Source organism: Phyllostomus discolor, chromosome 4, assembly GCF_004126475.2.
Source record: "Phyllostomus discolor isolate MPI-MPIP mPhyDis1 chromosome 4, mPhyDis1.pri.v3, whole genome shotgun sequence".
Taxonomy (NCBI): domain Eukaryota; kingdom Metazoa; phylum Chordata; class Mammalia; order Chiroptera; family Phyllostomidae; genus Phyllostomus; species Phyllostomus discolor.
The window spans coordinates 62,733,569-62,751,715 of record NC_040906.2 but is presented as its reverse complement, the minus strand read 5'-3'; the positions used below and the strand labels follow the sequence as shown (position 1 = coordinate 62,751,715).

Here is an 18,147-nt window from a genome sequence, read left to right as displayed (position 1 = left end):
ATCTAACCACTATGCTGTACATCCAAAACTAATACAGAAAAATACTGAATATAAACTAATTGAAAAGCTAAAAATTAAAAATAAAATTTTAAAAAAGGCCACCCTCCAGACACTTCTAAACTCTGGAGTAATCACAAGACCATTTACTGGCTGAGAGGTACAACCCGTCTGAGCCTTTATTTCTTCCTATTAATTGGCTCCTAGTTAACCCTTATCTTTGTTCCCATGGATGTCCAAAACACCACCGTACTGTCCAGTAGAACCCTCTGCAATGACAGAAGTGTTTTCTATGCTGTCCAGTATGGTGGTTACTGGCCACATGGGACTATTGGGCACTTGAAGTGTGGCTAGCATGATTTAGAGGAGATGAATTTTTAATTTTAGTAGCTTTTAATTTAAATAGCCATATATGACTAGTGGCTATTTTGTAATGGATGGATAATGCAGCCCTAGACTTTCGCTTCCCACAAGCTGATACAGAAGTTTCTGCTTTTTCCATATCTTGCCATAGCCTTGAGTCAGCTGTGGGGCCCTTGGAGGCCCCTCCATAACCGCATGTGACTAACCGACTAAGTGATTGCAGTTTGCACAAAGTCATGAATAGCACTCTTCAGTAAAGATGAAATTACTGACCCTTCACAGCTCTGTGGTATAATGAAGAAAAATGGAATTATCCCCAGGCACTGAGAATGAAGTGCTGCTTGCTACATTCTCTGCAGCAATGTTTTGCTTCATTATCCAGGTCATTATCAAGTCTGTCCCTGTCTGGTTTGCATGTGTGCCTGTTAATTGTTTGTGTAAATAAGAATGGCCTCCTCCTCATCTTCCTGGCTCCTGTCCCTGCCTTCCAAGTTGATGGCCTCCATCCTGGTCTCCTGCTCATTTGGGAACTTGCTGGGATGATGCACATTTGAAAAGTTGAGCAAAAAAAACAAAAAACAAAAAAAAACACTTGGAGCTGAGCAGACTGAATATGTTGTAGCTTGACGGCTGAGAGAATCATCCCCTCTACCATTATATTCAGGAGACCAAATGCCACCGTTGACACTTTCTCAGGAGTAATAATGTTCTTCTCAGAGCTGAACATTTCCATGGGCACATGCTACCTCACAGCTCCCGGATCCTCAGCTACTGAGATGTCTTCCCCCCATTGTCATCAAGATGATCAAAGCTGTGCCATCTTTAAATTGGATCCAGAGGGTTTAGATCTGGGGGTTGAATTTCAGCTGAAGTGGGTGGGGAAGCTTATTTATAAAAGCTCGCCAGCTTCTGAATGAGCCTCGAAGATCAATTTGCAGATGAAATCACCTCATCTCAGGGTTTTTATTATGCTGCGTATGCCACCTAGAGGCCACTGTCTTAAATGCACCCTCAGTTCCCCCCCACCAACCTGTCAGTCTCATTCTTTTTCTCTGTCAAACAAAAGACTTCAAAAAACTTGTCTGTGCTAAGTAGACTCCATTCTGTTTCTGCCTCCTCAAAACTGGCTCTCTGTGATCCCAAACCTTCTGTCACGGAGCCCTCAGCCTGAAGGAGGCCTGCTCTACCAGGAAGTCTTTTCAACATGTCTTAGCCTCTGTCCCTGTCAGAGGAAAAGAACTTTTCAGGCTGTCTTAAGACTTAAGGAAGATGCTTTGAAAAGATAAGATGAGACTTCCTGCTTATGTCCCAAACCTACGGGAGCTCTCCCGGGGCCATGAGATAGATACTCTGAGCTGCCCTCTGGCTTGGGCTCTTCTGCGTGGGGTGCAGTGGCCAGGACTGAAGACCCAGTCCATCTTATCCTGCCTCCTGGGGTCACACAGCACAGGCAGGTGTCCCCAGGGATGGATGCCACATTAGGGGAACTTGATATCAAATATTTTTATTGGTGTCATTGCTGCTTATTAAGTTTTATTGTGGTAAAACATACATAACACAATTTGCCATTTTATCCACTTTTAAGTGTAGTTTCAGTGGCATTAAGTTTATGCACAAAGCTGGGCAACCGCACCACCATCCATTTCCAGCACCTTTTTTTTTTGTAATTCTTAACAAAAAAACTCCATACCTATTAAACAGTAACTTTCCGTTCCTCCCTCCCCCCAGCCCATGGTGACCTCTCTTCTACTTTCTGTCCCTGTGAATTTGCCTATTCTAGGTAGTGGAATCATATAATTTTTGTCCTTTTGTGTCTGGCTTAGCCAAATATTTTCAGTTGTGGCTGACTTACTTAGGTTTTAGAGGCCTGGATTTCTTTTCTGTTTACTCTGGAGTAGAGTCGGGAAAGAAGTCAGCAAAATGAACATAAACCTTGCCCTTGAGCCACTGCCAACCCTGGCCGTGCTCTCTGGCTGGGCGCGCCTCTGGAAACCACCGCAGTATTGAGGAAAGGAGGAGCCCCAGCGAACATCTCGCAAAACAAACAAGGAAGGGTCCATTGTTTAAGGGCTTATGTGAATCAAGCACTTGGCTGGAATTTCCTGGTCCTGTTTTCAATGAATCCCAAGAAGGCCATCGCTGTAAGATCTGATGACTTCAAATTTCTTGCCACTGCAGAGTCCATGGGTAACTAGAGAATCTAACCTGGAAGATTTGGGGCCAGAGAGGCAAGAGTCAGCTCTGAGGGACTGGATGTGCTGGTGGGATGGTTTCTTGTGTGTCTGAAGATTCAAAGGAGTGATGCCTATACTTCCTTTCTCCATTCTGTGAAGAACTGGTTGCCCACTTTACAGTCAGCTTTTTACTGCACTAACAAAAAGAACTCTCTTGTAGAAATGGCTATTACTATATGTGTAGTTTTCAGTTGTTTTTATATTATGAAGCTGTAATTCTGAAAATGCCACTTCCCTGGGAGAAGGAGATCAGAGCACTGGAGTGAGTCATCCTAATAGTAACAACTAACATCTATATAGCATTTAATGGCTTATAAAGCACTTTTCACACACATGATCTCATTTCTCATTTCAGAGACTGTAAAGAGGTAGGGAGAGTTTATAAGTGGCACCAGAAAGGGATGCATCATTTATTGGTTTAAAAAAAAAAGTGGTGATCATCTCAGATCTTTAAATGGGCTTCATACCAGATATATATCCTTGGCTAAAAAGAGAGACTCATTAGGAGGTCCTTTAGGGCCCTGACTGGTGTGGCTCACTTGCTTGGACATTGTCCTACAAAGCAAAAAGTTGCTGGTTTGATTCCCAGTCAGGGCACATGCCTGAGTTGCAGGTTAAGTCCCCAACCCAGGCACGTACAAGAGACAACTGATTGATGTTTCTCACATACAGAGACGTTTCTCTCCCTTTTTCTCTCCTTTCCCCTCTCTCTAAAAATAAATAAATAAAACCTTAAAAATATAGGAGGTCCCTAGGAATAAGAAAACTGAACATTTGAAAAAAAGCATATTTGACTGGAAATTATAGTAAAAGTAACAAGTATGGGACATGGGCTCCCAAAGCTCACCTCTAAACCAAGGGTTTTTAGTCAGCGGGAAATGTTGAATTAAATGGTATTAACATTTCTTTGCAGGCCTTTATGTTGTATGCATTTAGTTATGTGCATTGTGACTTCCCAGAGGGAGGCTAGAGTACATAATGTTTCTCACTCATATTTGATAATGTAATGGTGTCCTACGGCCCAACAAGAGATCAGAACCACCCACAGGTAGAAATAAGAGCTTTCCAGGGAGGGGAAGGGAGCTGAAGATCTAAGAAGGCTGGTCTGAAGCCCAGAGGAGAGCAGCACAGGAAGGGGCTTACTCCTGGAGCGAAGACAGGACAAGACGGTCCAGCTGCAGATCTCCCCACAGTAGTCTGGTCCTTTTGAGTATAGTCAATGCAGCATCTGTCTTTCCATCTCTACCAGGCCAGCAGCAATGGGATCAGGGAAAACCTACATCCCCTTAAGTACCCATGGGAACTTATATACCCTTAAGTGGCCTAACTCCTTCACATGGGAATTCAGACACTGCAAATCATTTAGCCCTGTAGGGATTGCACTTAAAAGGAGCCATCAACACGGGCTTGGAGACATCTCAATCCTGTTCTTTGGATGACACATTTATTTCAGTGGGGTTTATCTTATGTAAACATATGTCAAAATTTTGCTTTTATAGCCTCTTAAATCATAGTCATACTACTAGCTGCCACTTTAGAGTGCTTTCTGTGTGCCAAGCTCTACCCTGAACCATTTAGAGTAATGTTTTTTAATCTGACTCACACTCACAAAAGAAAACCTTTGGGAGAGATTTGATTACTTTCTTCATTTGCAGGTGAGAAAACTGTCTTAGAAATGTTAGGTATCTTGTTGATTATACAGCTAGTAAGGTGCTGGAGCCCTGATCTCAGGTGTTAACCCAAGTAATACAGAGGTTTCATGCTAACCCATGAGCATTTACTGCTTCATCCTATTTAGAAAAGATTGCTGGTTGATTCACCTTCCCATTGATTCTCTGTATCTACCTTTCCAGAAGAATCTTTTATTCTAGAAAGTCAAGACCATATTTCTGAAGCCTCCCTTTCAGCCTGTCACAATCAATAAAATGTAAGCAGAAGTTGCTCAGTGTTGCTTTTGGGAATGCTACTCAAAAGCCTACTCTGCTGCAGGGCAAACCTTGTTGACATTTCCTGCTTCCTCCTGGCTAAAACTTAGAGGTGATGGCTGGAGTTTCAGCAATCATCTTGGACCTTGAGGTCCTTGGGGGTGGACATCACTTATGAAGGATGACAACGCAGGAAGATAGAGGTTCCTACCAATCATGGAACCAACATACTCACTATGGACTATATAAATAAATTAGCCTTTATTGTATTTAAACCACGTTTATTGGGGTTTTCCATTCTATGAAGATGAAACTAATTCTAGCAGATCTCCAAGCCGTATTTCAAAGTGTGCTTCCTGGTCTTAATCTCTAAACTGCCTGTCCCATCAATGAATAATTTCCTCCACTAAGCCCTGTTTCCCTCCCACACCCCATTCCCCTGGGAAGCATGTTCCCTCCCTGTCTGACTCAAGTCCCAAATCCTAGTAACCTCTTCCACACCCACCAGCCTCTCCCATTCTAAATCCAGTGATTGATACCAGAACCACACATCTGGGCCCTGTATTCTTTTCAGCGCCATTCACAATAGTATTAGGAATGCTTTGCACTAACCACTGTTTGAGGAGAAGCATAGTTTGATATAACGAGCACTGCCCCGAGCACTGCCCCGGTAGGAAAGCAAGAGGGTGGCTCTGCCCTGTGCAAGCCGCAGGCTTGCAAGGGGAGAACGTGTAGGTGATCTCTTCCTGCACACGAAGCCAGACCCCCTGACTTGGCCAGGAATGACTTTTTCATTTTACAGGAAGCAGATGGGATTTTAATGAACTGTGACAGTTGTCTATTTTCTTTAAGCAACATACACTGAGATCTGGGTGCCCCTTCCAGGAGATGTGATGCATAGTCAGAAAAAGGAAGGTAAAATTTGCAAATTCCTACTTAAACCCTTTCTTTTAGAAACCATGGCTTCTTTGCTCTTTTATATCCCACCCCCCACACACCCCCAATTAGTAAGAGGAAACCCAGGCCCTTCTCTTTTGGATAGCACACATGCCATTTTTTTTTTGTTTGTTTGTTTCTTTGTTTCACCCTGAAGGGAGAAAAAGGAGGAAGAAGAAAAGGATCAGTTCTTGATACAATACATATTAGGGTACTCTTAGCAAAGAAAGGGGCTGGGGGTAGAGTTTGGACAAGGCAGTGGAGGACTCCTCAGATGGATGGCAAAATTCTACCTTCCCACAAAGGTACTGACTACAAGAGTTTTACTAATTAGTAATTTATGAAGCTATACACTTGTTTTGTGCTATTTTCTGTGTTTGTGTTATATTTAACATAAAAGGTTGAAAAGGGGTGGGGGGAGAGGTGACGCCTTCCCACTGAGACTGTCCCTAGTCATGCTCTGCCCCACTGCCTCCACCCATTACCAAGGGAGCAAAGCTGGCTCTGGAAAATAGAAGAACCCCATTTCTGCAGGGGGAGATGTGACAGTAATAATTATATTTTCTGAGCACCTACTCTAGCTAGTTACAGTCAAAAGACTATTATATATTTTCTCTTCCAATCCTTACAAAGAACCCATGAGATAGATACTTTCATTATTCCCATTTTATAGATGAGAAACTGAGGCACAGAGAGGTTCAATAGCTTGTAGTTAAATGATCATATTAGAATTCAAAAGCAGGCATTCTGGAGTTTTTGCTTACCACCCACTTGGGGAGAAAAGGAAACCCATTGTGGCTACTCTCTGTTTCTGGGTGTCTTGCATTTCCATTTCACTGAAATAAAAAACAAAACAAAACATGATTTACCAAAAAGGAAAAACATTCCTAATTTTGGGAGGCCCTTGGAACAGTTGGCATGAGCCAATTTGTTTGGGCCAACAAGCAGGCACAAGCTCCTGGTCCTGTTTGAGTGTGACATGCTCTAGTGACCCACTGTCCCTGTGTGCCTAGGGCTGAGAGGTTTCCTTGGACACAGGACTTTCAGTGCTAAAACTGGGCAAGTTCCAGGCAAACTGGGAGAGTTAGTCACCTTAAATGGGCAGGAAAAATCTCCCTCAGAACAAAACTCAGGTGACAGCTGGTTCATTACGATACATTTGTGAGCCACAAGCCCCTATCAGAGATCATACCAAGAAACAACGGGATCTGGTCGCTCAGAGCCTTGCTAGCAGGGAGCTGCCCGGGATGGAGTTAACTTCCTAATGCAAAAGGCTGGATTAATACTGACACCTAGAAAAAAATAATAATGGTGGCATAGGAATGGTTTGAATGAGAACAAAATTTCCATTTCTTTATATTGAGTTCTAAATCCCTCTTGGACTTCGCATCAGTCTAGACCGTGTTTAATTCTGTCAGTCACTCTGAGACAGCACTGTGCTCCTGGCAGACAAGGATTTGTGCACACTGCTGTAATCCCTTGCCGTGGAACAGGGCTCAGGGCATCCGCAAATGTCACAGGCACCTCTGCAGCTGACTTGGAGCTGTTAATAGTGTTCGGTTCATTGTCAGAAGGGATAGGATTCAGCAGAGGCCACACACCTTGCCACCAGCATTCATTTTTTTTGGTCGTGTACTGAATAGGCGAGAAAGACGTGGAATTATGGTGTCAAAGGTGGAGAGGACATGGGAAGAGGTGTGCAGCCAGAGTCCTGTGTGGAGAGGGCCGGTGCTGCAGTGGGTAGCGGAGGCAGACGGGGGAACAAGGACTTTAAAATAACCACAGTTTCATCAGCCTTCCTTCATGTTCTCACTATGTTTCCTTCAATATGCATTCAACTAGTAGTCATGAAACACCTGCTGGGTATATATTCTGATACTGGAGGTCAGAAGTGAGTGTCACATGTGAAGTTCGTGTCCTCATGGAGTCACATTCTGGTGAGGGAGCCAGACTTTGGGAGGAGCCTACATTCTGACACCTGGCTCTCCCAGTGTTGCTGCCTTTGATGCCTGTTCATCATAGACTTTATAGCTAGAATACCAATGTGTTATCTTTAAGGATCTGCAGAAAAGAAAATATTTTTGAAGCATATTTGTGTCTAGTAGAGGTGCTTCCCCCTCTGTTTATACTTCTTCTGCAATGAACATCTCCAATCCAGTCCTAGGACCACCAAGAACAGCCATACAGACTGTATGCTGCACGGTGTCACAGTGCCCCATATAATCACCCCCTGGACCTGCACACCATTAGGTGGTACTCCTGCCCAGCACCATCTACCTAACAGAAATCCTACCATCACACCCACGGAAGGACGAGGCCTTTGAACTTGTTCATATACGAGAGCTTATCCTTCTTGACTGCTAGTCCTGAAATCTTGACAAGATTCTTTCTTCCTTCTAAAATGAAAATTGGTCTTATTACTCTATTCAAACCCCTTCAAGTAGTGGCTTTCAAACTTTAGTGAAATACATCTTGCCTTATGACCCAGCACACATACACATACCTACATACATAAATGTAAGTAAAACCATCTCCCCAACTGCCTACACTGCATTCTCTTTACTATTGAGGAAAGTACAGTGGTTCAGAGTATGACTAGGGCGCCCAACTCTGGGTTTCAATCCCAGTTCCCCATTTACTAGCTGTGTGGTTGTATTAATTTTCTGTGTGCTATAACAAAGCATCACAAACTGGATGGCTTAAAATGAAAGAAATTTATTTTATTACAGTTCTGGAGGCTAAAAGTCCAAAATCAAGGTGTTGGCAAAGTTGTTTCCTCTGAGCATGGGGAGGCAGAACCTGCTCCATGCCTGTCTCCAGCCTCTGATGACAGCAGCAGTCCTTGGTGTTCCTTGGCTTGTTGGATGCATCACTCTCATCTCCACCTCCATCTCGTACAGTGTTGTTTCTGCATCTCTGTCTTCAGACATCCCTCTTTTTATAGCATACCAGTCATATTGGAGTAGGGCCCACCCTACTCCAGTATGACCTTGTCTTAACTCATAACATCTACAGTAATCCTATTTTGAAATAAAGAGATATTCTGAGGTACAGAGGGTTAGCACTTCAACATATCTGTTTTGCAGGGACACAATTCAACCTATAACAGTGACCTTGGGCTAGTGCTTCAGTTTCTTCACCTGCAAAATTGAGATAACAGTAATATTTCTGATGATCAATACATTCATGGAAAATACATAAACTCTCAGAACAGTGCCTTTAACACAGTAATTTTCATGTAAGAATTTACTATTACTATTTTTGTTTTTATATGCTGGTTATATAAACCACTGGATTGATATCATATACACATTCTGAAGGACATTGCTTTAAATATACCTATGCATTGCTGTCATAATAGAATTTCAACCCCCTCCCACATGGTTTCCAAGGTCTTCATGAACAGTCCCTGCTGACCACCAACCCTCCTGTATTGCAGTCTCCCTACCTCCAGTGAACACTTTGGTTACCTGAATATGTCACAATCACTCTCGTTCCCAGGACTTCAACTCCCACCATATCCTTCAGGCCTCAGTCAAAGAGCACCTCCTCCAGGAAGTCTTTCTGGACCACCAGTTATGGGTTACTCCCCTACAGTTCTTCCTGCATAGCACTCACACACTATATTGTTAATGACATGTATGGAACCTCCCCCACAAGCTCCCTAGGAATGGCATCTGACTTATTAACTACTGTGTGCCAAACATCATCTACAGTGCCTGGAGAATACTCTTTATTGCCTACCAACAGCATCTCTTCACCTGATTGAACCTAATATCAACAATTCTGGAAGACTAAGGGACACCTCAGGGTGAATCATGATTGCTCTGTTTAAACATGGAAACCCATTCATCTTGCCAGGAACTGAACTAGGGATGGGCAGTGTGACCTAGTTCTGGTCCAGGAGACATGAGGGAAGAGCTGCTGGGATGACTTCTGGGAAATAGTTCCAGGGAAACTCTAAGGAGCTGTGTGAGAGGAAAAAGCCAGGCCTGCCTCTAGGGGAGTGGAGTGGCCCCGTCTGCAGCCGTGATGAGAGAGGCACCAGGACAACATGAACCTTCTGAGGATGGCAAGAGCCGAAGTGTGGAAGGGATCAGAGTCCTTGGTGATTTTGTTGATCCTCTACATTAATCAGCCCTGGAACTGCCCTACGTATGGACTGATAATGAGATAATACCTTTTCCTTATTGTTAACTGCCATTTAGGTGAGGTTTCCTGTCACTTGGAGCTGAAGGCAACTAACTAATGCAGGCACTGAGTAAAAACTCTTGAATGAGTAAGTCTTTATGAGCTAAACATGCTAAAGGAGAGAAGAGAGAAGTAAAACATGGACCATCTACCAAGAGCCAAGGAGAGGACTATTTCATGTACATATTATTTAATCTTCACAGCAAACCTCACAGTAGTTGTACCCTTATTAGAGAGGAGGAAACTGAAGCTCAGAGAAATTATGTATCCTATGCAAAGTCACAGAGAAATTATGTATCCTTCTGCAAAGTCACAAAGTTAACAAGTGTGAGAGCTGGAAAATACTTAACTATTTTGTGAGGCCTTAGTTCAGCATCTTAGTTGAGACTTTTCACTTATAGTACAGGGTTTTTAAAACCCGCCCCCCCCCCCCCCCCAGCCATTTCTACTTACCATTGAATTTTCACCAGCTAGTTTAGAAGTTAGAGCATTCCAATTTTGATCTTATCCTAACCTTTGACCCGTACTGATGTTTATTTACTCCTGTTTACTTCCCAGTCCCATCACTATCTCTGTCTACCCCTCTTCTGAGAGCCGGGTCTAGGGGCCTTTCCAGGTGACATCAGAGTCACTTGGTCTCCCTAACTCTTCTCCTGCCTCCCAGCAAACTAACATTGCAGTTCTCCCCAGTTGCCAGTAGCCCATACTAGTTTGCCATCTTGGCAGGAAGCTTGGGTGTGGGAAATGCATCCCACATGTGTCTCATTCCAAACACACTATATTCACTATGCTGTGAGGCCTGCATTGACACACGTAGCCTACTACTGTATTCTCCTAGTAATCTTAGAAACAGCAAAACTCATTTGTTCAGCTTTCTGTAGCCTTTTTCTCTGCCTCTTCAGGGGAATGAATGACAAGAATAGGAAATACAGTCTTTCCTCCACACACCAGAATGTCTGCTTCTTGTAGCCAGCATTTCACAGATGAATGCAGTAGAAAATGCCTTAGCTATATCCAGGGAATTTCAAGTGCTTTCCTCCTGTTTCTGAGGGAAAAGAAACAGGCAAAAAGTGTCATTTCTGCAGCAAAACTCCAGGGATTGGCTGACAAGAGGGCTTGTGGGCTGGAAATCATGTGCCCTCTAGTGGTCATCTGTAGGAAGTCCCAGCCAGATGGTCATTTCCGAGAAAATCAGCCAGGAGTGTGGAGACAGAAAGACAGGATGCCTCAGAACACTTAAATAATAAATTTTAATAATGGAAAGCTAACTTTAGAATTTTATTTAAAGTATCAATTGCAAGTCATGGGTGGGAAAAATGGACATCTGAGCTGTCCACAAATGCTGGCAGGTTTTATTGAAGCTGCCTGGCACTGGCCTCTCAGCATTGAGCCCTCTATGTCTTAGATAGGCTGGGACAGGTTCCTGAAGCAAGGGTACTGAGCTAGAGGAAACTCTCTTGCCAGAATTCCTTCTGAGAAGGAAAGGCTGTTCTTGATGGGAAAATATTTGGTAAGAAGCTGAGACCTACATGGACAGAATGGTTCTGGCTGGACCTGGTGGGGGTGCGGGGGGGTGGGGAGGCGTTGTGTTTTTTACTGCCACCCAAAAATGTGAAAATGAAAAGGAAGAATGAAAAAGTGAGAAAGCCAGATGAGAGATGCTCCACTGCCCATCAGTGTTGGGAGGGGATTCTTCTGGGCCCCTCAGAAGGGAGCTGAGCTCTGCGTCAGAGTTGATGCCAAAGCTAAAGTAGCATGTGAGCACAGGAGTGGGGTGACCTAGAGAAGTACAGGAAGTAAGCCCCTGGAACTCACAGGTATCAAGGGAGGGGATTGAACCATAATTATCCAGGATTAACCAGATCTCTGTGGAGGAGGGGAAGCCTATAACAATAAAATACCTTGATAATGGTTCAAGCCAATGGAGAAATAAAGAATGTGATATTTGGGTTCAGAAACAATGCCTGTAATTTTAAAACCATGGAATAAGCTGATTAAATTCCTTCAGATTTAGTTAAATTTCCCAGGGGAGAAGGTCAGGGGAAGAGAGGGAAGTCAGACTCTGATGAGCAAACCAAGGTCCAGAGACTTTTCTGTTGGAACATGACAGGTGAGTTGCAGACCCAGGAGCAAGCCCACATCTTTAATTGCAGACTCCACATTTTTCTCATATCCTATGTTGCCTTTCTGACACAGAAAACCCATTTTATTGGTTTTTTTATGGTGAAATAACTTCAGTTGAGAAAAGCTCATAGTCAAATCCTTTTCTCTGACCTAAACTACTGCCTTTCTATAGGTACTAGAAAAATCAATGTTACAACAGCCCTAAAACTGCCAACACATCTGAAAAATATCTAGCTCTTCCTCTGAGGATGGGACCCAACTGAGCAAATAAAACGGAAATAAAGCACATATAAGTGCTCTTCCCAATATTTTTCATGTGTGCCTAGAAACAAATATTTTATTTCTTTTCATTGAGATTTCTCTCCTCCAAAATGATGCAGGTATGTGGCGTCTTAATGGTCATCACCTTGCACATGGACACACCGAGAACAGGGTGAGATGTTATTTATCTTTGCCTTCCCAGGGCCCAGCACCTTTTGGGAAATGGGAAGTGGACAAATGCTTTGACATGGGCAGCAGGAGGAAGAATTCATATGCTACTTCAGCTTTACAGCTAGAGACAACAAAGAGCTAAGTCATACAGGGCACACATTCACCTCATCACTAGTCCAGAGAGCTGCACACCACAATCAGTTCCCCCAAAACTCTTACATTTCGCTGGATGATTCATCCAGATGCTTCCAAACGCCATTTCTATCCTCCCAAGTGATTTGTGCAGCCATGATAAAGTCAGCACAATTTGGAGTCATTTGCTTTGTTTCTCCAGTAAAAGAAAGATTTGGATTTACACAGCCCTTCTTCTCTTTAGCTGATATCTCATTTGTCTTCCATTTCATCTATGAAGTCAATAAAGGGTGTGATGATGGGTGGGGCTTTAAAAAGGGGTGGGGCTTAAAAAAAGGGTATGATACTGGTCTTAGGACCAGGGATGGTGAGAGAATAAGTAGATTTATTCTTACTCACCGCAAGGGGGAGCTCATGAGCCCTCCTCAAGCATTTGCCCACAAGCAACTCTGCCAAGTCTAAAATGGAGAGAGACAAGTGAATGCAGAATTACAGTAAGAATTACAATATACTGTAGTAAGAGCCATGCTGCAGGGATGGATATGGCTGTGGAGAATCTGGGGTGGACATAAAATGGAGGGAATAATTGAAGGGTTTACAAAGTAAAGAAAAATAAAAATAATAAAAAGTAAAGAAACCTTCAGCATAAATTATAGTAAGTGAAGTAACTCAAAAGACAGTATTAAAACACTTTTAATTAGTTAAATTAATTAAACCAGACTTTCCAGACTTACCAAAATCACTGTACCTTATATGTTTTCTATGCTTGATTGATAAACTTGGATGAGAGGACTAAACTCCGTTTCTCTTACCACAAAATAAATAGAAAAACTACCACCCCCACCAAAAGTAAAACTTTAAATAATAAGTGTTAGCAAGATTATGGAGAAGTTGGAACACTTGTGCATTGATGATTTGAATGTAAAGTGGTTCAGCTGTTATGGAAAATAGTTTGGCAGTTACTCAAAAATTGAACATAGAATTATCATATGATCCAGCAAATACACTCTTAAGTATATGTCTGAGAAAACTAAAAACAAGTACTCTAATCTTTGTGCACACACGTTCACTGCAACACTGTTCACAATGGCCAAAAGGGGGGAGCAGCACAACTGTGCATCAACAGATGAACAGATAAACAAATTGTGGCCTGTCTATTCAACCATGGAAAAGACTGAAGTACCTATACATACTACAACTTTGATGAACCTAGAAAACACTGTGGCTGGTGAAAGCAACTAGAAACAAAAAGGCTATATATTATATAATTCCATTTGTATGAAATATCTAGTATATGCAAATCCATAGAGACAGAATACAGATTGGTGGTTACCAGGGTCTGGAAAGAGTGTTGAACAGGGACTGAGTGCTTAATGAGTGTGAGGTTTTATTTTGAAATGATGGAAGTGTTTTGGAACTAGCTAGGGATGATGGTTATATAACATTGCACTCGATACAATGAAATTGGGTACTTTATAATACTCAACTTTATGCTGTGTGAATTTCACCTCAACAAGTTTTTTTTAAACTCAAGCTTGAGCCAAGAGGTTACTGGAAACAGGATGACAGCAGGGCCTTGACAGATGGCCTGGAGGAGGACATCTGACTCAGAGAGAGCATCGCGTGTAAGAGGAAAGCAGCACAAAACCTGACGTGGTGGCATGTCTGGGGCTGCTGGAAGCAGTCTTGCATGCCAGCTGCAGGTTCGCTGGAGTTAGGGGTGGAGGGGGCTCTATCAAGGAGTAGAGAATTAGATGGCAAATAGGTCACCGATATGTTTTTGCTAAGTCTGTGTGTCCTGTCACAAGCAATTCCAAATGTTTAGACAACTGGCCAAGTGAAGGCAGGAGTTGAGCCAACCAGGGGGTGTGTCTAGCACTACACAGAGCAAACCAGGCCTCACCCGAGGCAAGAACTCAAATTTTTCTTAGAAACGATCAGTTCTAGGTCTGTCTCTAATCATCGCTTGAACAAATGAATGGTCAAGGCTCCAGATTTCTACTTCATGAGGCAGGGCTACAGTCATCTTCACTGGGGAACCTTCTAAGACCTTTAAGTTACACTCCAAGGCCTTGGATGCTGCGTGCTTCTTCATTAACAGATTGTGAAATAACATGATCTAGGGGTGGTTCTAGTAATCACACTTCAGTGATAAGTGATATTCTGAATAAACAGTATTCTGAGATGTCTGCACCAACTATAATGCTATATAAAAATACCCATGGCTACTGCTGAAAAAGTCATGGGAGTTGCTAACACTCTGGTGGTTTGTCACCTCGGATCATGACTGAAGGTGTCAACATAAGAAATGCCCACACCTGTAAGAATTGCCAGGAAGCAAAAACTCAATGGATTGAGAAAACGCTCCAAAGAATGGCAGTTTTGCACCTTATTTTTTACATTACAATCAAAGAAGGAGGTGTAAAGGGGTTGCATGAAATTCACTAGTGATAGGTTAGGGAGGCAGGAGAAAGCAAAGCATGAGGGGGAAGATCTATGGGATTGGATAAAAAGTCAATGAATAGACACTTCTTTTACATTGGCGGGTATAAGATAGTAACAATTAATATGATGACAATAACAGTGATCTGCTGCTCTGGTGAAAGATTGTGCCTTGACAGGTCTGGAAAAAGGAAATTACCCTGACCTTCCAAAGGTCTGTTATTATAGATGCAAAAAGACAACAGACAGGCTCAGTTAAGGTAAAGATTGACCTTTGTCATGAAAGGTATTGGCCTAGGACATGACTATCACCACAATTCACTTTTACCTAGAAAGTTTTAATTTCAGACCATCCTATGAGGTTACATTTGGGCTCTGAGTTTGTAAAGGCTCCAAGCAGGCCTCCCCTGAGCTTGTTAGGTTTAGTACATGTCCCCTTTTTTCATACACAACAGAAATACTAAATTTCCATTGGAAGCAAATAAAAATAAAGATGTGTTTCACTGAGCCCAGTTTAAGAACCTGTGCATTACAACCTAGAAGGGAGGATATGGGGCAGTAGCTAAAACTTTCATCCCACAAACTCATTGATTGTCATTGGTATCTAACGACAACAACAACAACAAACAAGGGAAAAAGTACACTGCCAAATTAGCTTAGGTGTGCTGTCAACAAGTTGGAGATAGCAGGTGAGGGGAGATGTGCTGAGCTGAAGGAAAGCATAGCAAGAGGGATGGATAGTGGGACTCAGGGGAGGGGCGTCAAAGGGCATGCTCAGTGGAGAGGTGGGGGGTCATTGAGATGGACCTTAGGTTTTCTGCCTGCTTTTTCTGTAGAACTAGTCAAGCAAGCTCTGGGCAGTGAGGTTTATGTACTACCAATGAGCAGTTTTAGTAATGACAGCTTTGCTCAAGCAGCTTTCAGTGTGCATGTATGCGTGTGTGTGGGTAGGGGTAGGACCTATGTAGAAAAACTACCCAGAAACTGCTCTTATCAGGCATGTGGCAGAGGAAGGAGGAAGCCCAACTCAGTGCAGTGTGCTTCTCATTCCATCCCAATAACCATAATGCAAGTCTGCGCCCTATTTTAAAGAACCCCATTCCCTGCAGTGACTACAATGGGCACCTAGAAGGAATGGCTATTAAATATGTGCCTTACTCTCTGCACAGGCCTCCTGGCCCTCCCCAGATTACTGCAGCTCCTCACTCAATGTATTCTCAATTCTTTTTTTTTTTTTAAAGATTTTATTTATTTATTTTCAGAGAGGAAAGGGAGGGAGACAGAGAAAGAGAGAGAAACGTCAATGTGCAGTTGCTGGGGGTCATGGCCTGCAACCCAGGCGTATACCCTGACTGGGAATCGAACCTGTGACACTTTGGTTCGCAGCCTGCACTCAATCCACTGAGCTATGCCAGCCAGGGCTTATTCTCAACTCTTTATTCTCCCCTATGATCCTTCTATACTTTCTGCCTAAAGGCCATCGCTAGTCAACTTGGTGTCCAAGCTCTGTCCTGATCTGGCTCTGATGACCTCCCTCCCTGGCTCATTGTTAGTCATTCCCACCGCCCCTCCTCGGCCACCCTGCAGGACTGGGCCACTGGACTCAGTTTTCCAGGTGCGTCAGCCTCTCTCACCTCCAGACCCTTCTGTACTGCTCTGGCCCTTGATGGGCCTGTTTCCACCACCAGATGAGAATAGGATCTGTGTCTTATTATCTGAGTTTAACTTCAACACCAGAAGAGCACTAGTGCAGATTTGTTGAGTGAATTAAAATTTTTTTTAAGTGAATTGAAATTTGAGTGACAAATAAATGCTTACCAAATACAATGGAACCTAGCCATTTTAAGTTTTGTGTTAGTCTCCTCAGGCTACCATAATAAAATACCACAGACGCAGTGGCTGTAGCAAACGGGAATTTTTTCTCACTGTTCTGGAGGCCAGAAGTCCAAGATCAAGGTGCCAGCAGGTCTGGTTTCTCCTGAGGTCTCTGGGCTTGCAGACAGATGGCCAGCTTCTCACTGTGTCCTCACATGGCCTTTTCTTTGTGTGTGTGCATCCCTGATGTCTCCACCTGTCCTTGTAAAGACACTAGTCCTATCAGATTATAGTCCCTTCCAACAGCCTCATTTTAACTTAATCACTCTTCATCTTTTTTTTAGTATAAAATTTTTATGTTTAGGATTAGCCAGCTGGACTCAGTGTAGATGATCCCAATTTTGTTGGCAACATCCAAAGCATCATAGTCTGGAGCCAGTCGAACATATTCCTTCTTCTCCCCACCAAGTCCTATCAGGGTGTTGACCTTGGTCACATCAATATCATACAGCTTCTTCACAGCCTGTTTGATCTGGTGCTTGTTGGCCTTGACATCCACAATGAACACGAGTGTATTGTCTTCTATCTTCTTCATGGCTGACTCAGTAGTCAGGGGGAACTTGATGATGGCATAGTGGTCACAATAAGCTTGTTTCTCCTGGGGCGCTCTTCTGAGGATATTTAGGCTGCCTTCGGAGCCACAGTGTCTTAGGCCTCCTGAAGGTGGGTGACGTGTGGATCTTCTTTTTGTGACTGTGGACGCCTTTTAGCACTGCTGTCTTTGCCTTCAAAGCCTTTGCTTTGGTTTTGGCTTTGGCTTTGGGAGGGGCAGGGGCTTCCTTCTTTGCTTTGGGCACCATCTTCGCGAAAAGCACTTTTCATCTTAATATTTAAAGATCTTATCTCCAAACACAGTCACATTCTGAGGTACTATGGGTTAGGGCTTTGACATAGGTTTTTTCAGAGGACACAATTCAGACCATTACAGGTCTGGAACAACTTATTGAGCAGCGTAGATGGTGCCCTGAGGCAATGTAATAGTTTTACATTCCCACTTCTGCCCCTACTCCTTTTGCTGCCATTTAGGTATCGTGATAAACATAAAGCCCAACAAACTGAGACTGGAGACCAGCCTTTTTTCCAGGGTAGTAGCTCCCTTAGCAGGCTTCTCCCTAACAGGGCTGGAGCTCTAAGGGTACTTAGAGGACATTCTACAACACAATCACACTTTCTTTGGTTCACAGGCCTGTGCTCAATCCACTGAGCTACACCAGCCAGGTCCTACTTTCTTAAAATTGAAAAAAGGTTCTTGTAAAATAAAACTTTCAGACCAATTTGAAAATAAACTGAACTACTAATCACCACATTAGAGACACTTTTTGTCTTAATATTTACTGGAGATGTACTCAGAGAGCAACACCCAGAGAATTTAGGAGACTCAATCACGCAGTGTTTGGTCCTTCTGAATCCCCAGTGTGTGGGCTTCTCGCTCCACTGGTTCTTGCTGCCTTGCAGTGCCTGGCCCTTCTCCAGCTGACTTCTTCGGCACTGCTGTG

The 18,147-nt window shown here is 43.2% G+C and overlaps 1 pseudogene; it reads right to left on the bottom strand.

The window, feature by feature from the left end:
• Nucleotides 1–6,844: 6,844 nt before the first annotated feature.
• LOC114495411 lies at nucleotides 6,845–17,457 on the bottom strand (annotated as a pseudogene).
• Between the last annotated feature and the right edge of the window lie 690 nt (nucleotides 17,458–18,147).